This window comes from Podarcis melisellensis (genome assembly GCF_964234715.1).
Source record: "Podarcis melisellensis genome assembly, chromosome: 5".
Classification (NCBI taxonomy): domain Eukaryota; kingdom Metazoa; phylum Chordata; class Lepidosauria; order Squamata; family Lacertidae; genus Podarcis; species Podarcis melisellensis.
Genome location: NC_138537.1, coordinates 83,018,851 through 83,043,413, shown reverse-complemented (window position 1 = coordinate 83,043,413; position 24,563 = coordinate 83,018,851). Strand labels below are relative to the sequence as shown.

Genomic DNA, 24,563 nt, shown 5'->3' with positions numbered 1-24,563 from the left:
TATCAACCAGGCTCATTTTTATGCTGTCTCTTGGTTTCTTCAGTTTGCCATTCAGGCATCAAAGCATGTACCTTTATCTAATATTCCTGGAATCTTTCTCTATCTCTCCCCACCCCCCCGGGTGTAGTTCCTACATTTAAACCTAGTACAACATGCCACTTAAGGGGAGTAATATTGGGCCCTGTCAGAGGTACATGGAAGGGGACATGTCTGGTTTCATTTGCTGTTCTTTTCTTACGTAGATCTACTTGTGTCTGTGGGCCCACCCTTCTCCACTTTGTACTTCTGATAAAGTTCATGCCAGAATACGTTTGTTGTTAGTCTTCAATGAAACCTCACTGCTTTTGTGTGTTTTTTTCCAGAAGACAAAACAATTTAATTCCACAAAACCCTTAAAAACCTCAGTCACTCACTATTATAAATTCTTGTATATATTCCTGTATATATAACCACACATATTAAATGAAAATATTTTTAAAAACATGTATTTTGAAAATGTATAGTACATTTGACTTATTTTTCTTAAGTCAAAGCCCAGCCCAAGTGGTTTATACATAGAGTGAAAACAACTAAACATTTGCACCACATGAATACAAGCACCCCCTGTTTACACATGTTCAATATGTGTGCGGCCATGTATAGGCGCATTGCGCCGAACCAGAAGTGACATGGAAATGTCATAAAGATGTCACTGAAACGTCACTAAAAGGGCAGAAGGGGGCGGGATGGGGTGTTTCCAGGCTTTTTCAATGGATTTCAATTATATGCAATTTCACTGACGCGTGTCAGAATGTAACCCCCATACAAAAAATGCAGCCCTTTTACAATAAATTTTCAGAATCCCTAAAAATGAGGAAGAGAAGCTGAAACCGTAATTCTAAGATGTTGCATATAGATATTTATGATTTTAAGTAGCTTGGGTTTTTGACTTGGGCTGTAAATTTTCAGGCATTCATTTTGATGATGTGGGCATTAAACTAGCAAAATGTCACATTAACTTATCTGAACACTGATTCTTTATTCAGTCAGTTCTTGTGAGGGGTGGGTGGGAAGGAAACAGGCTTCATTTATATTGGTAGTCCCCCCCCCAAACCTAAATTACACTGAAGCATTTGGGGAGGATGACATGTGTGCATCTTTGTCATATCTTTTATCATCACTAACATTTCTCCATCTAATACAACTTGTGACAAACGCGAACGTTAATTACAGTTAACAAAGCAATGCGATGTGAAGTGTTCATATATTTTTTTTAAAGGAAAGAGCCAACCCAATCAGTGAGATTTCATCTTACGCTGAGCTTCCAGTCAAAGTTCAGAAGTCAGAAATCAAGTACCATCAGTTATCAAATTATGTTAATGATTCTAATGAAAGCTTCTGGTATTTTGCTCAACACTGTGTTACTATTATGGTTACTAATAGGACAAGAAAAGCTGATAGCCGTGAATAAATTAAAACTGACTGCTAGTGTTCTTTTTTCATATTTGACAATCTGTTTAGTTAACTGAGAGTTTTCATGTAGGGCTCGTGTTAGGGTACAGAGTGTATATTTTAATCATATTAGCACACATAAAAAACTACTTTCACATATTATTAAGGCTGTGGGATGCAAACCATCAGAATAAAATAAAATCAATGTGAAAGGCCAACACATACCCGACAGTTGTGCCTGGGTTCTGACTGGGGATTGGGCAGCCAGTGCCATAGAGATTCCAGGTCACTGTACAGAGCTCATGATTGCATGAATGCCTCCCCCATCCAGTGCGAGAAAAGCCCTAGAATTTTCCATTAGAGAAAAGAGATGTGGCGTGAGGGAGAAGCTAACTATGGGGAGATGGTGCCAGCTTTCCTAACGCTCCAGAAAATTTGCATGCACACACAGACTGCAGGAAGTTGCAACAACTTTCTGCTATCCTAACCTATATCACGCCAGCCCCATCACTTGCAATTTTATTTCTATTTTTATCTTTACCAATGTTACATTATTTCATTACTTTTAGCTAATGATAAATATACAGTGCAGTCTTTGTTAAGTAGTTTAGCAAGCATCTTACGTTGCAAATGCTGCTGGACTTTGTCAAATGAACACAGTTATTTTTGCCAGTTCACATCTCTTGGAGTAAATGGAGTTCCTTCCAAACACTAATACTGGTTTGTAAATTATCTTGCCGCATCTTGGATCATTTTTGCACCCTGTCTTAACATTTCTTAAATAATTTTTGGCACCCTCTTTCCAGCTTTATGTAACAATTTACCAGGAAGCCCATTTAATGAATATGGGCTGAGGGCTCCTTAAGGTCGAAAAGGGCGGTTTACATTCCAAAACTAGGTCTAAAACCAGACTGGAGTGGATTCAAATAATAGTCTCATTCAGAAAACTCTGGAGCTGATATGCACGCACACCATATTGAATACAGGTTGATAGGTCTTAATATTGCCAGGGTCAATGATAGATTTATTTAACAAGGGCTTCACCACAGCCCCTTCAGGACTTTGGGGCCCATTCCTCCCTAAGGACAGCATTGACTACTACTCAGAAACAAAGACTATGGCATGCCAAAATTTGCCATTTTAAGCAGCCCATATGGACAAGAGTCAGCTATGCATATGAATGTAGAAAGAGCCCTATGCTCAGCCCAGAATTCTTTTCTCACAGTGGCCAACCAGATGGCTGTGGGAAGCCCACAAGCAAGACATGAGCACAACAGCCCTCCCTGTTACTGTTCTCCACCAACTGGTATTAAGAGGTAGAACCATCCAGAGGGGAAACCATCAGTAGCCACTGATAGGCCTATCCTCCATGAATTCGTCTAAAGCCATCAAAGCCAGTGACCATCACTACCAATTGTGATAGCAAATTCCATAGTTTGTGTTGTATGAAGGACTTCCTTTGATTTGTCCCGAATCTCTCTTCACTGAATGACCATTGTATGTGTTATGCACACAATATATTATGGAGCATTATGAGTCTGCCTTATGTCCTCAAGGCCAACAATCCAAAAGTGTCTTGACTAGACAGAGCGACTGTATCCTCTATCTCTGAACTTGTTTCAAAAGTGGAATCCAAGTTAGAATGCATACAAGTGATTTTATCTTCACGCACTTGTCTTCAGAACAGTCATAGTCAGCCACTGATGGTTCTATCATTTCCCTGCCATTGTCTAATTGTAGAAGGCCTTTCATCACCTGGAAGAGCGCCATTTGTTGATATTGAGCAGACTGCTATAGGACTAATGGTTTTGATTAGTTTTGTTCCTTAAAATGGTTGGGATTCCTAGAATTCTGCATCTGTGAGAAGTCTATTCCTCTTGTGGATAAGACAAAACATTTTATGACTGTGTGAATTTTTGTATGTGACATCTTCCTTGCCAGATGCAGGAACAGAGTGGCCAGTTCATAGATCAACATGCTGTGAAAATGATATAGAAAAGGAAAATTAAAAAAACAACAACACACCACCTGATTACTGAAGCACAAGATGTATAATTAATGTAACACTAGATACTAAGACTGCGTTCAGTAAGAGAGACTTCAGCACTTCTTGATCCATTTTATTTCTGCCACACCAGGGGCTAAAAAAAAGTAAAAAAGTAAATGCGTCAGTAAGGGATTTGACAGTGTGTTACGACAGTCATCAATCCTTGTGAGCCTTGTGGCCATAAATAAGCTTCATACCGCGCCACACTAAAGAGGACAGTTTCTCTTCTGCAGGACATTGAAAATGTCGCAGCTAGGGAATTGTTTGTCCCTGTCGCCACGACAACGCCACCATCACTTATCATTTACTTTCACACCAAGTTTTTTCCCCCTTTTCTTTTCTTAAAAAAAACCCCACACTGAGGTCTTTGTAGCGATAAAACCAAGTCAACATCGGCCCAAATTTTCAAAGCCGTTATTCTAATTACAATGAGGAGCTATAGATTGATGAGCTTAGTTTTTCGCAAGGACTGGTGGCAGTTAATTCCTGTGACCTGTGTGGCTCCAGTAGTCTCTTTTCGACTTGGAGTCTTGGAAGTTCGATTATTAGTGACATCTTGTAAGTGAGAAGAAGCTTATCTCTCCAGAGAGTGTTGATAACTTGAGACAAGATTTAACTAGCAAGCAGCGAGACAGTGTATGGCAAATAAATAAATAAATAAAGCCCTGAATTCCTGATTTTGCTGCAAGAGCACAGTAATGAGGAAATACCAACCACCACAATTTCACAAGTTGTAAACTCACTGGTAGCTTTCAGTCGTGAATTCTGGAGAAGCCTCTTTCACTCTGCTTTATCTGATAATGTGTGAAAATATTAGTCCTGCTGCTTCTCGGGCTGAACAGCCAGTGCTCACGGCCAGAAGCATTTGAATACATACAGGTTTAGAGACTTGTGAGAAATAAATGAGAATTGGTAGAATTTTGTTTCAATGGGAAACATTGCTTGCACCATCCATTTTCTCTCTGTGTTTTAAACATACATTTTGTCTCTTTTGTTTGTGTGGAAATGGGAACATCTATGTTATGAGCTATGAGTGCAGCAATTTTAAAAAAGAGATGCTGTGGTGACCATTTGTGAAAACTGGTTTTCGCCCTATGCTCTGTGATTCTATGAGAACTCTACATTTTAGTTAGTCCTATGGCGCTGTGGGTTAAACCACGGAGCCCAGGACTTGCCGATCAGAAGGTCAGTGGTTCGAATCCCCATGACGGGGTGAGCTCCCGTTGTTCGGTCCCTGCTCCTGCCCACCTAGCAGTTCAAAAGCACGTCAAGTGCAAGTAGATAAATAGGTACCACTCCGGCGGGAAGGTAAACGGCGTTTCCGTGCGCTGCTCTGGTTCGGCAGAAGCGGCTTAGTCATGCTGGCCACATGACCCGGAAGCTGTACGCCGGCTCCGTAGGCCAATAAAGCAACATGAGCGCCGCAAACCCAGAGTCAGTCACGACTGGACCTAATGGTCAGGGGTCCCTTTACCTTTACCTTTGCATGCTTTCCTGAGAATGAAAATGCAGCAGGCTTTTCTATTATGGCAAATGGGGCACAGTCCCACCAGCTTCCGTCTGCTCTCAGCTAGCCTGCACCTGCCTGCCTACGTACTGACAACCAGGCCAGGGAGTGACCCTGCCTGTCAGCTTTACCTTCCTTAGCCTTAGTTTTGCTCTTGTAGAACTCAGCAGGGAGGACAACGGGGACAAAATTATAATTAGTTGGCTCTACCTGTCATTAGCTCTGGCTTCATCTACTGTTGGCCTCCCTGGTTTTCACCCCACCAATTGCAATGGGCACCAGCCCAGGGGATAGGGTTGCCACTGTATTTCCATCAAAATAAACTGTGGGTTTGCTTTTAACTATTATTTTGGGTCATGTGTGTCCAGTAGTGTTTCTCATGCTGCTGGAAGGCCCTTTGATGATCCACCAGAGGCTTCTGTCAGCAGAACAGATGGATAATTTCGAGTGCCATCTATTCTCTCTCTCACCTGCAGCTCTTCTGAAGAGTCTACCAAGTCATTAAAGAAGATTTTGGGGGTCTGCACAGGGGGAAATCAGCAAAAATTATCCCCTCCCCATACCGCTGACAGAATCCTCCACTGGATCAAATATCTTATGACAGCACAAAGTATAATGTTAGATTCCTTTTCCTTCCCTTCCTTCCAATAATGATTTTTTGTGTAGACAAGTGTCTTACCTAAATATATTAGGTACAGTGGTACCTCGGGTTACATACGCTTCAGGTTACAGACTCCGCTAACCCAGAAATGGTACCTCAGGTTAAGAACTTTGCTTCAGGATGAGAACAGAAATCGTGCTCCGGCGGCGCAGCAGCAGCAGGAGGCCCCATTAGCTAAAGTGGTGCTTCAGGTTAACAACAGTTTCAGGTTAAGAACGAATTAAGTACTTAGCCTCCAGAACGAATTAAGTACTTAGTACTCCAGAACGAATTAAGTACTTAGCCCGAGGTACCACTGTATATTAAAGTAGCATTGGAGTCCTGTGTCCCACCCCATGTGTTTTCATGCTATAAATGTTGGTCTACTCTACAGTGAACACATGTAGTTTGTTCCTTGCTGAATTTCAATGCAAAGTTGCTATCTTCTTAAAGTTCAATCTATAGAACTCAAATTTTGTAACTGGTAGAGCTGTTAAATACATTTTTCCTATCTCTTTTTTTAAGCCTCTCCTTGTTAATTAGAAGTGTACATATTGGGAAATTAACTATGAAATACTAAAAATGATAAATTATTCCATATTTGAAAGTATAAATTAAAGGTTTAGTGTATATAAAATTTGTCATGTTTAATTGCAAGTTCAATTAAAATTCAGGATAATGATGATTTATACAGGTTTCTGTGTAATTTGATATTCATTAGCTTAGCCAGACACATGCTGATATTAGCTCGTTAATTATGTTTCCTTTTGTTGAAAGCAGCCTTGTGAAAGCAATCTGCTCAAAGTTTTCCAAACTCATTCTGCTAAATGAATATTTAGCAGCTGTTCGTGTTATTGAGATGGTCACTGCGGCTTCATTTCACTCATACATGGCATCAATCATACCTACTGTATGACAACAAGGTTTTCTCATTACAAACCCATTTATGAAGGTTATGGGTGACGTTAACAAGTTATTGCATGGCAGTATAACACAACTTTACAGTAATGTAGTTTACATTTAGTTTCTTCAAATAGCTTATGGTCCAAATGTTGGGAAAGTGTAAGAACACACTGGCAAAAATTACTCATATACAAATTATTGTAATTGGCAGTTGTAGTACTGGGGTTGATTGATTGATTATGGTTTTTGAACACCCAATTATGGATACCTAAGAGCTGCCTTTTCATCTCCCAACCCCACCCCCGAAAAAAACCCAAGTGTTCACAGCAAGGATATCTATGAAGCTGTTCTTGATGGTTACTTTTGAAACTTTCCCCTTTGAAAGTCTCTGTGTTTCTGAGAATCTTTTAGAAATGGTTGGCTTGATCTGGTCCTACAGTATGCCTGATCAGAGGGATCTTACCTGGTGCTCCCCAGCTTTCTCCTACCTAGTACTCCCCAGATGTTGTTGGATCACAACTTCCATCATCCCTTATCAATGGCCGTGTTGGCTGGGGGAAGACTGTTGGAGAAGATGGTCCTAGGAGATAATAATGCCTCCCTGGCTTCTGCCCTTGGGATACATGTATGAGTAAGAACAAAAAAAATTCCTTCCAGTAGCACCTTAAAGACCAACTAAGTTAGTTCTTGGTATGAGCTTTCGTGTGCATGCACACTCATACCAAGAACTAACTGTACGTAGCGATGCCGCACGTACACTGCACATAGCTCATACCAAGAACTAACTTAGTTGGTCTTTAAGGTGCTACTGGAAGGATTTTTTGTTTTGTTTTGACTATGGCAGACCAACACGGCTACCTATCTGTAACTGGATGTATGAGTAAGAATCATTATGTTATAGGGAATGGGAACCCTGTGTATTTTTCTCATATATCTGTCTTCCACTTGGTCAAGGGATATGTGATGATGTATGGGATCCTTCCATGAATGGGAACTGTGCCCATAGTAGGATTGGATCGATCCCAGCATGTTTGATTTAATAACTGCTTTTTGTGTTGGGAACACAACTCTCAGCAACTCCAGGATTGATTATGGATGGTATTTGTGACATTGAACAAGGTACTTCCAGTTGCGCCCTTACTCCCCCACAGCTGTTTCATTCATCAGAGCTTTTGTTCATTTGCTGAATATGAAAGTACCTACTTTTTAAGAGTATTGTTTTTCTGTGGCTTCATTCGATTCACCACTGTTTAAGCAGAAATAAGTTAATTCATATTAACAAGTCAGTACCGGGAAAACAGTTAGTGAGTTAAGTATCTGGGCTGTGTAGTCATAATATTTCTGCTTGAACAGCTAGGGTTCTGTTGGAAGTGGCTTCTCGGGCAAAGTATATTTGAAGAGTTTTGCTCATAAGCTCTGCTTCTCATGCTTAAGCAGTGCTGTCCCTTTTCTGTAGCTTTTCCTTTTCTATCACTCTTTCACTCAGCAGCTCTTTGATGTTAGCAGTTATTCTGATCTGTCTTGAGTACTATTTTTTAAGAAATCGAGATAACCATGCAACTCCCCCTTCAAATCTACCTCCCTCCCTTGCAATGTACATTATCACTGATGCCAACTTTCTTCTACTGCTACCACTACAGTTTTATTCCACAGTAGGCTTCTAAGTGGTTTACAAGTGGTTTACAAGTGCAACTATCAGTTAACAAAGCATTAAAATATAAACATCCATTACATCTATATGAAACCTTTGGGAGCTGTCTTCAGTGGAGTCACAACGGGGGGGCGGTGCGCCCCGGGTGCCATGTCTGGGTGAGTGACAAGAAGGCACCCCATGGGGGCTGCGGTGGCACGAGCAGCCATTGTACCACCGCAGCTGCATGTGGAGGATCCTCCATTTGCGGCTGCAGTGATGATCAGAGGATCCCAGTGCCAGCAGTAAACTGCTATGTACAGCGCATGTGCGGCGTCACACACATGCACTGTACGTAGCGATGCCGAATGTGCACTGCACATAGCAGTTTGCCGCATGCACTGCTTGAGCACTGTATGGATGGTGGGGATCCCTCTGTCGCCACTACAGCCGCATGTAGAGGATCCTCCGTTCGCGGCTGTAGCAGTGATGGAGGCATCCCACCGCTGTCCGTACGGCGCTGGAGCAGCACCACCGGCAAAACACTATGTACAGCGTATGTGCAGCGTGATGCCGCACATGTGACCTATGTAGTGACGCCCTGCCCCAGGTGTCACAACGCCTTCGTTCGCCCCTGGCTGTCATCAGGAGATTTGGAGTGAAGTGTCATCAATATGCAGATGACACCCAGCTTTATCTCTCTGTTCCATCTGAATCTGGAGAGGCAAGGCATTTGAGGTGTTAGACCAGTGCTAGGAGGTGAGGTTGGCTGGATGTGGTGCAATAAATTGAGGCAAAATCCTGAAAAGGCAGAGGTGTTATGTATCCTGGGTTCTCACATCTGGGAGGTAGGGAGACAGCCTGTCCTGAATGCTGTTGCAGGTCCTCAGCTTTGGAGTGTTCTTGAATTCAACACTGTCACAGGAGACAAGATGTTAGAACTGATTTGGTGGCTAATAGGCAGACAATCCCGGGAGTGATATGTGCCCAGTAAGGGGCATCACTCACTACTTAGGTGACAGGATTTTGCACCAGCTGCAATCTCTGAACCAGCTATAATAAAAACACCACATAGAGCACATTGTAGTAGTAAAAATGTGGTTACTAGTGCATGTGTCTAAGGTATCCCTCTACAGGAAGGGACACAGTTGACACATCAAATGAAACTTGTGGCATGCACTCTTTGCCAGGGAGGCCACTTGACCAGTATACCTTTTGCAACCCTATTTAGAAAACATATTTAGAAACAGCAAATCTTGCCTCAATTATTCATTCTTTAGTTAGATCCAGACTAATGCACTCTAGGTGGGGCTGCATTTGAAGATGGTTCATTAATTATAACACACAGCAAGAGCATACATGAAGCTTTCCTAGGTGCAAAAAACAACACCCGTGCATGGAATTGCTTGTTGAACAAAAGCTCATCTTTTTGTGATGCAACACAGAGTAATAGTTTTAAAATTATTTATAGAATGAAATCCCAACCCTGTTGAAAAATACTATCATTGCCTGCAATTCCCATTAGTTTCCCTAGACTTAAAGAACAAAGATTTGGCAGTATTTCAGTGACAGAATGCTATATATAATTTGTCAGGGGACTTGTTGACCTTATGTAAATTTGCCTCTTTGAGAAGGTTTTGTTATTATGATCGCAGTTGCTAGAGCAGTTGTGTAAACTTAGCAACAGTTGATATGTTACTGTCAAGTTTCATGAGCTAAGTTGCCCTCAAAGGTAGAATCAGCTCTTTGCAAAGTTCACACCTACAATTCAGAAATATTATTTATGAAGCAAGTCCACATTCTGGAACAAGCAGAAGGCTTCTGATTCTGTCCTTTGGGGCAGCAATGATTTGGACACAGTACTCCATGCTCTTGAAGACAACTTGGCAACTTCAGTTGGTCCAAAATGCAGCAGTCAGTTAGCTGGGATTCAATTTAGAACATATATATATATTACCCCTATTTTAAAATAGCTGCACTGGTTGGCAGTTCATTTCTGGGCCTAATTCAAAGTGCTCACATTAGTTGTAGAGTCCTAAATAACTTAGGCCCCATGCTAATGTAAAGTGACTTCCCAGCTGTTCTCTGCTAATTTCCTTTTAGTTCCCTCCTTTGGAAAGGCTGTGGGATCTGTAATGAACTAGTCGAGGGCCAATAAACTGAAACTCAGTCCAAACAAAAATGGGGTTCTGTGGGTTGGTGGTTGTGAAGAGAGAGACAGTGTTCCAACGTGTTAGTCCTGCAAAGAATAAGATTCGGAGCCTGCAGTTATTCCTAGATCCACCTTTGTTATTGTAGGCCCAGGTAGCTTCTGTGGTATCATAGGCTGCTATGCCATCTGGGACCTTTGCTGACTAGTGATAACCTAGGCAGAGTTATTGATGCTTTGGTAGCAACTGGGATTGACTAATATAATGCATAGTGCGTGGGCATACCTTTGAAGACGGTTCAAAAACAGCTGTTAGAGAGTTACACTTACTGTCTGCTGTGAAGAACAAAGTCTTCCATCCAGGCTTCTATTTCTTGGCCAGTCTGTATGCCAAGCCTGGGCACCTGGCATGTGTGTGTATGTCTGCAGTTATGGTATGGAGCTGTGCAAAGTATCAGGCATTGAAAGGTAAACTTTAACATTGGAACCATTTTAATACCTAACCCTAATAATCTTTACAGGACTGAAATTTGTTTTCATGCTCACTGTTTTTGATTCCCGTTTCAGATTTGCAAGATAGAAATATACAAAAGAAAAAGAAAGAAAAGGGGTGTCCTTGTTTCTTTATCTGCCGCAACATTGCCTCTGAGCCGTTTTCTCTGTCTGTCCATCCTGATGGCATGCAAAAAGCAGGATTAATCCTTTCCTTGTTACTAAATTGTGTCTGTGTGAATTTTTTCTGAGCTTAGTATGAATGATATTCCTCAAGAGGAAATTTATTCTTGTAAGGATTTCCTTAGTCCACCAAGAGAGACTCTTCCTGGCATTAGGGGAGCAAGATGTAGGCCGAGTGGAAATGCACCAAACTGATTTAATAGAAAAAGGTAATTCCTATTCAAACTGTATGGTCCCTTATTCATTTCTTCGGATTATCATCAAATTTATGTCACCAGCAAAAGGAGCTTTATTGAGTTTCACAGATATATTCCTTTTGCTTTCATTGTCATTAGTTGGCACACTGACATTTTCATATGTGTCTCAGCTAATGCCTCAAAATTACTCCATCTACAAATGTAACAATTGAACAGATAATTTTAATAAGATTCAGCTTGACTTCAGACTGCACTCCTTCCTTTTCTTTATAGAATGCAAATTGTAACCTGTTTTTAAAGCCGTGCAATGCAGTGAACTTTAATGGGATTTGACAACATCATATTAAGCACAACAACTACGCATAATGTACCGAAAAATTGGACGTGAAATTGGAAACATAGCTGAGAACAAAGTAAATTTACATGGTTTGGTAGTTTGAATGTCTGATATCATATTCTCTCATGCAAGCTCCATAAAAAGCAAGGGATTTAACAATGGATATCAGCGGAAAGTGCTTTTAAAGTTAAAGCTGATGGATGGCTTGTCAAAAAAAATAATTGCATTGGTTGGAAAGTCGGGATGCGTGCTGAGGGGGAGAGAACAGGATATACAGAGAGGATGATGGGAAGTGACAGTGGTCTGTCAAGAAGCAGTGGCTGCCCAGAGAAGTGTGAAGCCAGAGCTATAAGGTGGCAGAGTAGAACAGGCTGTCAGAGCGGGAAAGTGGCTTTAATACCCTGAAAAGCAAAGGAATCCGCCTGTCAGCCTTGCTCAGCCGTGCTGAAAGAGGAAAGGAACATGGCATAAAGTTAGAGACATTAAACGGGGAACGGGGGGCAGGGAGAGACCACAGAAAGCAAAAAGGGAAAGGGTGGGGGAGAAGAAAGCTGATGATTTTATTTGTATAGACAAATGACGAGGTTTTTTGGTAAGAAGCTCACTTTTGGCTACATCAGAGTGTTTTGCAATAGTGGGGTGTTGCGGATAATGTGGGCACTGGAAGACGGAATGTCTGCAAAAATGAAACAGTTCATTAAAGGTCTGTAGAAAATGGGGAGGGATTGTTGCTCCTTGTGTGCCTGTTTCTGGCACATTTAAGCACACCACTCTGTCCTGTGACCTTCCGTTTACTTCCATTGTGTGCAGCTGTACTGTGAATTGCAGCTATGGGCGTATTACCAGACCAATTGAGTGTGCTTCTTTTTCTTTTTTTGCTGTGAGCCTGAGGCAGGTTTTGCATGTTAACCAAAATCTTTTAAGGTTTCTGGAGTTGTTTTTTCTCTCTGTGTGGCTATATCAGTTTTTAGCCTACAGTTCTAATTAATAAATGTTAACTTTAAGAACAAGGAAACTCATTGTGTTGTTCGGGCAAGCTATGCTTTCCTCATAGCCACACCCCGTTCTCTTTCACACATGTCCCTGTAGTTTATGGTAGTGTTGGGGCAATCAGTAATTATCACCCTCATCACAGCATCAGCAAAATCCCTGTGCTCATGGAATGGACAAATGAATGTATGGAGTGGAGATCAGGGTCGTGATTGCTAGTCCTGTCCTCCAAAGGTCCAAGGTCCCCTTTGCCCAGGATTGGTTTGTTCCCTTCATTTTTGTGGGGGTGGGAGTCTTTGTAAACCACCTTCAAAGTGTTGCTGAAGGGCAGTATATTAATCTTTAAAATAAATGAATAAACCTGTATGCAAATAGGACCTTGCAATACGGAAGGGGCAGCAGTAGGTCCAGTAGGCATGATTTCATGCATTTTATGTATACAGCTTTTAATCTGAAATAAGTAGAATCCAAGAGCATGTTTTGCAGGAAAACAATAATGGTTTTCACAACCTGTAGGTGATATTTGTAAGATACGGGGAGGTAACCTGTGGGAACAGATTCGGGGTTATAGGGAGAGGAGAGGGAGTGAAATACAATCCTACATCCCTACTTGACATCTGTGGGAAATCAAATCTGGTGAAATCTGGGCTGGATTAAGACTGATTATGGGCATTTAACAAACCTTGGCTATGGCTCACAGTAAGGAGAGAGCTTTACCACAAGTCACCATTTGGGTGACACACTAAGCCAAATCTTGGCTTAGCTTAGTTTAGCTTAGCTCAGCATAGCAGGGCAGGGCAGCAAACTGGGCTGTTGACCATATAATAAATATTCATGGGGAGCGATTGATTGTCCATGTGCTTTAATAGCAATAGTAATAGTAATAATATATTGTTTCACAATAAAATAATAATCTATTGGCCATTGAGAATTAAAATAGATTAACCTGGGGACAGGAGATTGCGTGCAATTACTAAATTTAGCATTCCATGCAGCATTTGGACAAAGCCACCACCTTATATAATTTTTTGCAAGTACGGATATCTTGCATAGAAAGAGATGATGTTACAATGCAACGTCGTTATCTTACAATGTGTTGAAAAAGTCATTTGGTTCATTATTCTCCATTGAAGGGTTAAAATAAATAAATTTTAGAAACCCTTGAAAGCAGTGCTTTTGCTGTGGATAGTATATAACAAAATCTTAAAGGTCTGCAGTCTTTTAGAGGTTATAGTGTATTTTGTATCTAAGGGGCATACTGGCCTCCATTTCACTTTCACAAACACAGTCTCCCTCTCCCTCTCTCTCCTTCCCTCCCTCCTCTTCAAACTTACTGTTCTTTTAAGGCAAATGAGACCTAAGGATAGAAGGGCAGTGAAAAATGTAAAACTGGCCAAGATGGATGGCAAAATGCACCATGCATAAATAAATTACGGGGGGGGGGGGGGAGATGAACAATGATTGTGTGGTTGAAGACCTGGCTGAATACGTGTGTCAGGTGCTGATTGGAAGAATGATAAATGGAGTGACCTAACAAAGGATTGACTTCTCCAAAAGACAGGCCCTTTTAATGGATGGAAAGGGAGGAAGCCTCATTTAGAAGGGAAAGGCTGTTTGCTGTGCAGATATGACAAAGGGGAAGTCGACAACCATTGATTTACGTTCGGGAATGACAGTTGAAAAATTCAACAATAATCATGACAAATGAGAAGCGATGCAGTCAGAGGGGGGGAAAATGCCAATACGTTAAGCCTGAGAAGAAATGCCAAGGTCACAGGGAAAGGTTTCCAAACTTCTGCTTTTGACAATCCTAATGGAAATATTGGAAAGATGGGATGCAGGTTAAAAGGTACGGTTTGGAGTGAAGGATTGGAAAGGACATGAGTTAGTGCTGGTTCTTTCAAAAGCAGCTACTGAACATTTGTTGCACCTAGTCCTGAGAAAGGTTTTCTTCATGTCTTCTACTTTTTCTCTTGTGGAAATGTTAAAATGAAATAATAGGTGGAATCTAGGCTGGAAAATACAAATCTGAGTTCTTGCCAATGACTTCAATGGGTGTGGAAATGCCCTATTTACTATGTATGTGTTTATAAAATACATTGCCTTATTGGATATATTTTTTTAAAGCCACTAATCTAACAGGAATGCTGAGGTGTTTCTGTAAATATGTTTTCGCTGTGACTATTGACAGAATAAAATGAGTGTGTGAATTCTGCCCCAGCTGCTAAATTCTAAAAATGCCTTTTAAAAAGAAATATGAAGACACTGGAAATGAGGCTGCAAGTTTGTTTGGGGAAAACTATTGTGTTAGAAAATCAGTGCATTCGTTTGGAAGTTCTCCATTATTTTAACATGCGCTTGTGCTTATGCATGCAGTACTTGAGCAAGCTGTTATAAATAATTAGAGAAGCATCATCTTTCACTGACATTTCTGTATTTGCAGTAAGCATATCCAAGCAATGTTTGTAAAATAACCGTCCTTTATAAAAGAAATGAATGGGTATTTTTACCTCACTGTGGAGCATATTAAATGGCACAAAAATCTTTATTAAGCAATTTTAAAATAAGATGTGCTGGAGGGAAATATTTCATATGGCCTTGATTTGTCTTCTGTGGCCACTGGAGTAATGATCTGTGTGAGTCTGTGCTCACATGAGGAATGGCAGATATAGAAAGGGGGGAAAAGAGCACAGTCTGAAGCCCACAAATATAAGGAGACAAAGCAATGATTAACAATGATGTGCTACCATTCTCCTATTTCCCCACCCCAGTTGGGGGAAGACCTAGTCATCTGGAATGCATCATTAGCACATGCGTGACAATGTTTCTCTTTAAATCAGTAATAGTATGTGATGTTTCAAAAATAATTATAATGGCACCCCAATCTTAAATAGTCCACAGGTTGGAAGCAATTAATTGTGAATTGATGTTAGCTCCCCTGTGTGCTATACATGGTGTATACCTCTTTGTTTTTACAACAACTGTCTGAAGTAGGTTCCAGTGAGGCTGCTCCAGGGAATGGGGATTTGAACCCAGGATTTCATTGTCCAAAACTCTTTTCTACTGTACTCCACTGACTGATCGAAGGCATTAACAAAGGACATTCACTTATTAACTAGTCATCATGCAGTACCTAAATACAGTGGTACCTCGGGTTACATATGCTTCAGGTTACATACGCTTCAGGTTACAGACTCTGCTAACCCAGAAATAGTACCTCAGGTTAAGAACTTTGCTTCAGGACGAGAACAGAAATCGTGCTCCGGTGGCGCAGCAGCAGCAGGAGGCCGCATTAGCTAAAGTGGTGCTTCAGGTTAAGAACAGTTTCAGGTTAAGTACGGACCTCCAGAACAAATTAAGTACTTAACCCGAGGTACCACAGTCATTGTCATGTAGGTGCTAGGTGCTGTACAACACAGAACTGCTCATTGTTTCCTGAGAGGGTTTAAAATCTAGAACCCAGCTCATGTTTAAAATCTAGAACCCAACCAGGCAATCTTAATTCCAGTGGTGGAGGAACAGGCACACAGCCTTCCCTTTCCCTCCCCAAATCTCACAGCAGCTGTGAAATCACCTTGGGCAATTGACTGTCATTTAGCTTGATCCCCATCCCTCCATCCACTGTATGGGCAAAGAACAGGGTGAGTCTTTTAAAAAAGGCCCTGTGGAACATGTGTACTCTGTCTCCATAGGGCCTCTTTCAAAGGACTCACCCTGTAGTACCAGCCTACCTTACAGGGTAATTAAGGCTTATTGAAGTGATGGAAGTTACAAGACCTGATGTAAGTGCTAAGTCGAGGTGGCTAACTTGTGGTCTTCCAGATGCTGGACTGCAACTCTGATTAGCCCCAGCCAGCATGACCAATGGTCAGAGATTATGGGAGCTGGCATCCAACAATATCTGGGGAGGCACAGATTAGCCACCCCTGTGCTGATTTATTATTAATAATGCATTCCTATGTACCCACTTAACTGAAAGACACTCACATTTGAATAGGCATACATAGGATTGCACTCTTAAATTAAATAAATAGAAAATATGGGGCTTTAAAAATGAAATATTGACAGATTAGAATGAATAACCTGCTGCAAAGTGGCCAATTGTGATAAACAATTGTGTTGGTGTTTGTTGTTTTTTTAATTGAATAGATTGTCTCTTAAATAGTTAAACTTCCTTATGCCAGTTGAGATATCGTATAGCCAGTAGTAATTCCTGTTTAACGTGTAGTAAAACAGATTACAGTAAAGGTAAAAATGGGGTGGTGGTGGAATCTGAGCTATAGCATTGCCAAAAGATATCTAGGATTCATCAGCTGAGATACCTTTTTAACTTTAGAAATTGAGCAAAAAACAAGGTTATAAATGACTAGGGCCAGTTATTTGAGATAATCTGAGATCTATAATAGTTTCTTACAATGCCTCGTACACTTGAGGTTTGCAAAGCCAACCCATAGCCTCTTTAGATTAAACATTTTCTAATCAGCTTTATCACTCATATCTGAATTTATCTTATTTGAGGAAAATGCCAATATATTAGCAGGCATATATGATACACAAGGTGACCCTACTAACTTAATGACATAATACATTATCCTTAATGAAGTCAATATCTTGTCTTTTAGCTGTCTGTCTATTGGGGCGATTAATTGCAGTGTCATTAAAGTTAGCTCTCTTTTCATTTGAGCTTGACAAGTCGCATAAAACTAATGTTCTTAGTTATCAGCCAGTGGAATAGGTTGGAGGATGGAGGAAATTGTAGGACAAATAAGGGGGTACTGCAACAGCTAACCTGAAGGAATTTTTCCAGTGACTGTTTTCACAAGCCGTGACTGCAGCCAGCAAAGCAGCAAAACGAGAGGCAGGCTTAATAACACAGTCAAAAGGGCTTTTTTAACCTCCAGTCCAAAGGCTTGCTTTCTCTCTCTCTCTCTCTCTTGGCATTCTGTGTATTAAGCCCAAATTAGGTCATAACGAACTGTGAAGTATCAAAAGTCATTGCATTATTATGGTTTCAGGGCTTGGGGGGTGGGGAATTTCCTGGAACGGCCTCATGAGGAAAGTTTAAATGAGATTACCTATCCTAAACAGGTGCAATAAAGAATATAAAACGTGCATCTTTCGTTCTGCTCTTGTGTATGCATGTGTAGGTGTAAGAAGGAAAGAAGTGAGAAATAAAATCCCCCCTCCAACCTTTAGAAGACTAATTTTGCATGAAATACAGTGTTCAAATAGCAACAATAAATATTAGTCATAGCTGATGGTAGGGATGTAGCAAGGGGTATTCCAGGGCTGGCTGAGTAAACAGAGTCACTCCCTGCCTTCCCCCCACCTCTGAAACTACAAGACAGGACAGCTGTAATTTACAGTGTGTTATCTTTGTCTATAGCAGCAAGATGATATGAAGTAAATCAAGGTACGAGTAATGAAAGACTGGAAATTTATTCCTTGGAGCACACTTTAAAGTGTAGTGTCTGTTATAGTGCCACTGCCTGAAGATCCCGAAATGAGAGTTGGATGAAGGGCAATAAAGAAGCATAGCGGCTCATGTTAATGTTGTTTGTCTGAGGTTAGTAATTGGGTTCCACTGATGAGTTGGGTGAAGACAAAGTGAGGATCCTAGCAAGTATTGTAAATCTTACATTGTTGGAACAAGAAGCAATCCTAACAGATATTGATCCTTCCCTGTGCCTAGAGGCGAGGGAAGAAAGCCGTGTGTGCTGCTGAGCCAGTTTTGTTTTCAATAGGACCAATTACCTTAGCGAGACTAGGGACTCTGCATGGAGTCATGCCAGGCTTGCAAATTGTGAACGATCAATTACTAGACACTTTTAGATGCATTTCCATACTGCTCCCCCCCCCCATCATAGCAAGTTAGCTTCCTGTATTAATTTATTCAATTTTAATCCCCAAAACATTTATCAAATCCCCCAATTGTTCCGTTATTAAAATATTCCAGTTCAGCGGAAGTAAATCTCTTATGCTGGTGTGTTCAGAAATGAAGTAGAAGGGGGTGGAGAATACAAAACAATATTTTGTTTAACATGACTTCACTAATGTGAAGCCACAGATTCCCCATTTTCCCGGTCTATACCAACCATTTATTTATATTTATATTTTATAGGCAGATAACACACAATCCTAAGACAATTCAGTAGTGAATGTGCCATGTTTGTCCTTATCAGTTTCTATTTATTCTCTGCATCTTAATGATTTAATTTTGTTTAACTGACCCTTGGGGGGGCGGGGAATAAGTAATCGGGATTTGCAACACACCAGTGTACAGGCTGATAGTTCCCCTTGAGACCAAAGAGCTATGTGTGTTATGTACTGTGCAGACATATAGGAAGCATATAAAAATGGATGCTAGGCTTCTATTTATTTACCATCTCATGAAACACTTCCTATACAGCGTCCTGAAGTGATTTAACAATAAAAGCACCACATTATTTTTTTTTAAAAAAAGTTTTTAAAAAACCTCCAGTATAGATTGAGATAAAAATCTCCACTGAAGAGACTGGTTGGAAAAGATTTTCAACAGGCACCAAAAAGATAACAGAGATGGTGCCTGCATGATATGTTACTAACTTTGCCAAACCTTTATTAGGCATTACAAATATAGGCCATCATAAAGCATCCATATATGAAAATTTAATATATATATATAAATAAACAGCCATGTAAAATATGTAATAACGAGGATTTCCAGTGGAGTTTCTATCCGCTAAATAGTCTGCCTTACATGTAACAGAGGGACGCAGGTGGCACTGTGGGTTAAACCACAGAGTCTAGGACTTGCTGATTAGAAGGTCGGCGGTTCGAATCCCCACGACGGGGTGAGCTCCTGTTGCTCGGTCCCTGCGCCTGCCAACCTAGCAGTTTGAAAGCACATCAAAGTGCAAGTAGATAAATAGGTACCGCTCCGGTGGGAAGGTAAACGGTGTTTCCATGCGCTGCTCTTGTTCGCCAGAAGCGGCTTAGTCATGCTGGCCACATGACCCGGAAGCTGTACGCTGGCTCCCTCAGCCAATAAAGCGAGATGAGCGCCACAACCCCAGAGTCAGTCATGACTGGACCTAATGGTCAGGGGTCCATTTACCCTTTTACATGTAACAGGAGGGAGTTCCAAAGTGTTGGTGCTGCCACACTAAAGGCACATGGTATTCAGCTAAGTTTTACTCAGAGTAGACATGTTGAAATTAATGGGTAGTTGTGTTCATTAATTTCAGTGGGTCTATTCTGAGTAAAGAGTTGGCTGAATAACACCCACAGTTCCTACCTCATACAGAATGGACCTCCTGGAGGTGGCATCCGCAGGAGGCTCTTTGCTGGAGAGCTCAGTGACTGGTTGTGTATATATGGGTTGAGACAATCTCTTAGACAGCGCTTTTTTCTGGTGGTACACACCACTATGCAATACCAGCACCTTTCTCCCCCCCCCCCCAAAAAAAATTGACGCCTGGCACCCCCTTCCTAAAGCCTGTATGGGCATAGCCAAGGGGGGTAGGGAGGCAGCTGCCCCCAATCAAGTAAATCAATAAAAATACTTAACTGAGGTTCTGCCTCCCCGCAACATGAAGCCTGCATATCTGCTTCTCCAGGGGGAGTACAACCCTGCCAAAAGCTAGCAATTGGCCAGTCATCCACACCAAACCTTAATTTCCATTAGCTAATCTCCTCGTCACATCTCACCTTCAGTTCCCCCAACTTCCTCTGCCTTCCCAGTGCTGTGCATTTGCACCAGAAAAAGTTGATATCATACCTTTTGGGGATATTTTGTCCCAGCTTTAGCACTCTGGTTTGTGTATCAGATAGTGGGAAACCCTTCCTTCCTTCCTTCCTTCCTTCCTTCCTTCCTTCCTTCCTTCCTTCCTTCCTTCCTTCCTTCCTTCCTAATATATTCTGAGGCCCTTTCCTGCTAAGCCCCTTGGCCACACATGCTCAGTGGTGTGAGCACTGGGGTTGAGAATTCTGGCAGCTTTCCTTATAAACTGAGATGGTTTCCCTGGTCCCCTGTCACAATGGACACAAACATTCTGGATGACCTCATAAAGACATCTCCAGGTGACCTGTTTTCTAGGCACCTCCCTTTCTTGGGGCCCCTCCAGACTGGTGTCTGGTGTCGCATTGCCATTGTATTTTGTGTCGTGTTCTTCGCACGATATAGTACCTTAATGGTGGATTTATTCAGCTTTATTATTTGTTTTGCATGTTTCCCCATTAATTCCATGCTATTGCTATCTATGACAGGCCCAGATAGTATTGAAAGAAGGATTGTGTGAGACCAGACTAAATAAGTTGGTTTTGATTGATTTATTTAATTTGTATACCACCCTTCACCTGTAGATCGTAGGGCGGTTCACAACATAAAAATACAATATAAAAACACTAAAGGTAAAGGTAAAGGGACCCCTGACAAGAACAAAGAAGCATACAAACCAATAACCCCCCCTTCCCCACCCCCTCCCACAAACACATTTAAAAAGTGGTATAATGTGTTAGTTTTTAATTTTTATCAAAGACAATTATGGTTCTCTTCTGGCAGCAGACCCACTGGCATGTCTTAGCATACGTTTTGGGGAGAAATCTTTAAGCAGTGTATATAACATACGATACAATATCAAAAAATTTAGAACAATTATACACAACTAATTATATGTTTGGGTACGTTTGCTAATTTAGCAGACATCAAGAACATTACAGTGGTACATCTGGTTACAAACTTAATTCGTTCCAGAGGTCCGTTCTTAACCTGAAACCGTTCTTAACCTGAGCTACCACTTTAGCTAATGGGGCCTCCCACTGCTGCCATGCCACTGCCCCGCGATTTCTGTTCTCATCCTGAGGTAAAGTTCTTAACCCGAGGTACTACTTCCAGGTTAGCAAAGTCTGTAACCCAAAGTGTTTGTAACCCGAGGTGTTTGTAAACCAAGGTACCACTGAGTCATGGCCTAATGTTAATAGGCAGGGAGTACCAAGGGGCCGTGTGGCACTGTGAGTTAAACCACAGAGCCTAGGACTTGCCGATCAGAAGGTCGGCAGTTCGAATCCCCACGACGGGGTGAGCTCCCGTTGTTCAGTCCCAGCTCCTGCCAACCAAGCAGTTCGAAAGCACAAAGTGCAAGTAGATAAATAGGAAGGTAAACCTAGCAGGAAGGTAAACGGCGTTTCCGTGTGCTGCTCTGGTTCGCCAGAAGCGGCTTAGTCATGCGGCTTAGGCACATGACCCGGAAGCTTTCTGCGGACAAACGCTGGCTCCCTCGGCCAATAAAGCGAGATGAGCGCCGCAACCCCAGGATCGGTCACAAGTGGACCTAATGGTCAGGGGTCCCTTTACCTTTTTACCAAGTCATAGGTGCTGCCACACTAAGATGGACACCTCACAGATGTGGAACTGCAGATGGCAGCATTTGAGCTGGCACTTATGGGGAAAGGAAATTCTTCAAGTAACCTTTTGGGAACCCTGAAGAGGAGCCAGCATGACAGCACATGAAAAAGTGATCTATACGGAGGTGCAGGTTCACAAAGCGGTGTTTCTGTACATTTCTTGGTGGCTTATGAAGCGCACAGCATCCTATGTGTTTCTACAGACAATCATGTATGTATATGAGAGCCTGAACTCTGAAGCAGGCCTGCATATGCATCTTCCTATTTGTTGCAACTCTGTCATTTGGCTGTGCAGCTTCTTCTTCACTGGCAGGCGGCTGTTGAGTATTTCTGTGAGAGTATAGGTCATAAGATCCCTTGTCTTCTGTGAAACATATCTTTAAAGTGTATATTATTAATACACGCAAAACTTCTGAAATAACTCCAGTGTTAAAAAACACACCAATGCTTGACATCCATTAGCCTAAAATGGACAACGCTGTTTCCACAGTGCTATGCAAAGTTGAGGATTTATTGGACTTAAGCCATATAATATCTGCATTCGATAGTTGTTCTGTTGTCCACACTAGAAGTTAAACCCTTCTTGACAGCAGTTGAGAGCAGTTAGGATAGGGGAAAGCTAAAGGTCAGTGTCAAACCATTTCCCCCAGGAAATGGTCATTTTCAGTTACAAACTGAGGTTTACTGGAAGATGAGCTGTGAAGATGAAGTATAAAAGAGGCTATATAAACAAAACCTTGAAGAGGAGATGTGTGTGTGTGTGTGTCCGCTAGAATCTTTTTTTATTGCCACTTGTTTGGGAAGGCTTATATAACTCACTAGTGACTTTGCCATTTGTGAGTAATGTGGTCATCCAAAACTCCCGGCAGTAAAAACTTTATAGCACTCATAGCATTGCACATCTAGCCAAAATATAAGTGATAGGCCCACAGGTTGAAAAATTGACTTACTGTTGGCTGTAATACCTGCAGCTCCAAGCTGAGGTCATTATTTTTGACGGGAGGCAACCTCATGTCCGGAGAAACAATAGTTCTTGCACACTAAAAAAAACCAAAAACAAAAAACCCTTCATTCTAGACATAAGCCACAGTGCTTCTGCTTAAAAACAATTCTCCCTCCTCCACAGTCCATTTCAGCCACAGTTGCTTTTTAGTTTGTGTCTCTTTGTGACCGTGTGTGTCACACACTATCTCCTTTGTCTTTTCACTGCCTACTAAAGACCTTACTCTTTTGAGTTTCCCCCCCAATTTCCAACTGTGCAGTGGTACCTCAGGTTACAGATGCTTCAGGTTACAGACGCTTCAGGTTACAGACTCCACTAACCCAGAAATAGTACCTCGGGTTAAGAACTTTGCTTCAGGATGAGAACAGAAATCGGGCAGTGGCGGCGCAATGGCAGTGGGAGGCCCCATGAGCTAAAGTGGTACCTCAGGTTAAGAATAGTTTCAGGTTAAGAATGGACCTTTGGAACAAATTAAGTTCTTAACCCGAGGTACCACTGTATTGGGAATTTTCAAAATATGTTTTCATTGTTTTATCACTTGTTGTTGATGTCTTGGGCTCCTTTGAGAGGAAGGCTGGGAAAAGAATGAATGAATGAATGCACTTCCTTGGCAGATGGGAAACTACCGTCCATAAATGCCTGAACATGAGTAGCTGCTTTACGCCAATAAAGACCGCGGGTCCCTGTAGGGCAAGTATTGCCAATGTCTTAAACAGAGGCTCTTTCCAGCCCTTGTAACCAGAGGTGGGTTTTTTTTTTGTTTGTTTTTTTTACTGAAGAAGCCAAGGATTGAACCCTGGGCTTTTATGAATGCACAATACATGCTTTGTCACCTAGCTGCTGCAGTCCATAATGACAGCTGCGCTAGAGAGAAAGGGAATAAAATACCATAGTCATTTGTCCATGTTATTAATAAATACAGGCCACCTGCTTTGTTGCCCCATCACAATTCAGAAGCAAGGCTCTAGAATCATAGATGCCTAGACTTGTAGAGTTGGAAGGGACTCTAGTCCAGCCCTCTGCAATGTAGGAATCTCAATTAGATCATCCATGACAGTTGGCCAGCCAACCTCTGCTTTAAAAGCTCCAGTGGAGGAGAGTTCACAACCACTCGAGGGAGTCTGTTCCACTGTCAAACAGTTCTTAATGTCAGAAAGTTCCTCCTGGTGTTCAGTCAGGAATCTCATTTCCTGTAACTTGAAGCCATTGGTTTGGCTCCTAGCATAGGAGCCAATTCCTAGGGGCCGAGGAGCCTTCACCCTCCCCTAATAAAATATTTGAGGGTGCATTGCCATTCAAATGGTGTGTGTGCACTGTGTCATGTGATCAGTTATGTGGGGTGGGGCTTACCTCCCCCCCCCCCCGCAATATTTTATTCAAGTTGGCACTCCTGGTTCCTAGGTTCCAGAGCAGGAGAAACAAGCTTGCCTAGAAACGCCTAGAATAAAGCATGTCTCTGTGTCTGCAAAGTGCTATTTCTTGTTTCACGGAAGTACCATAAGTCATCATACAGTTATACCTGTACAGTATCTGGAAACAGTAGGGTGTGCTGTGATCTTCATGTGGCATTGTACTATCTGTTTCATGCTTAGAAACTGGTTTATGTTGGTCATTCCTGACTCAAAAATATTGTATAGAAAGAACAATCCAGTGGGACTACTGGAATGCAC

The 24,563-nt window shown here is 41.7% G+C and overlaps 1 protein-coding gene and 2 long non-coding RNA genes across 3 annotated transcripts in view; 1 reads left to right on the top strand and 2 right to left on the bottom strand.

Moving 5' to 3' along the window:
• Positions 1 to 24,563, top strand: part of LRMDA (leucine rich melanocyte differentiation associated) — a 733,109-nt gene that overhangs the window by 290,142 nt on the left and 418,404 nt on the right.
• LOC309371318 lies at positions 809 to 20,364 on the bottom strand. The gene is made up of 3 exons (XR_014169045.1): positions 20,266 to 20,364; positions 7,732 to 7,774; positions 809 to 3,409 (listed from the first exon to the last, which is right to left on the bottom strand). It is a non-coding gene; the product is annotated as an uncharacterized lncRNA (long non-coding RNA).
• LOC309371276 lies at positions 3,464 to 7,160 on the bottom strand. The gene is made up of 2 exons (XR_014169003.1): positions 6,992 to 7,160; positions 3,464 to 3,572 (listed from the first exon to the last, which is right to left on the bottom strand). It is a non-coding gene; the product is annotated as an uncharacterized lncRNA (long non-coding RNA).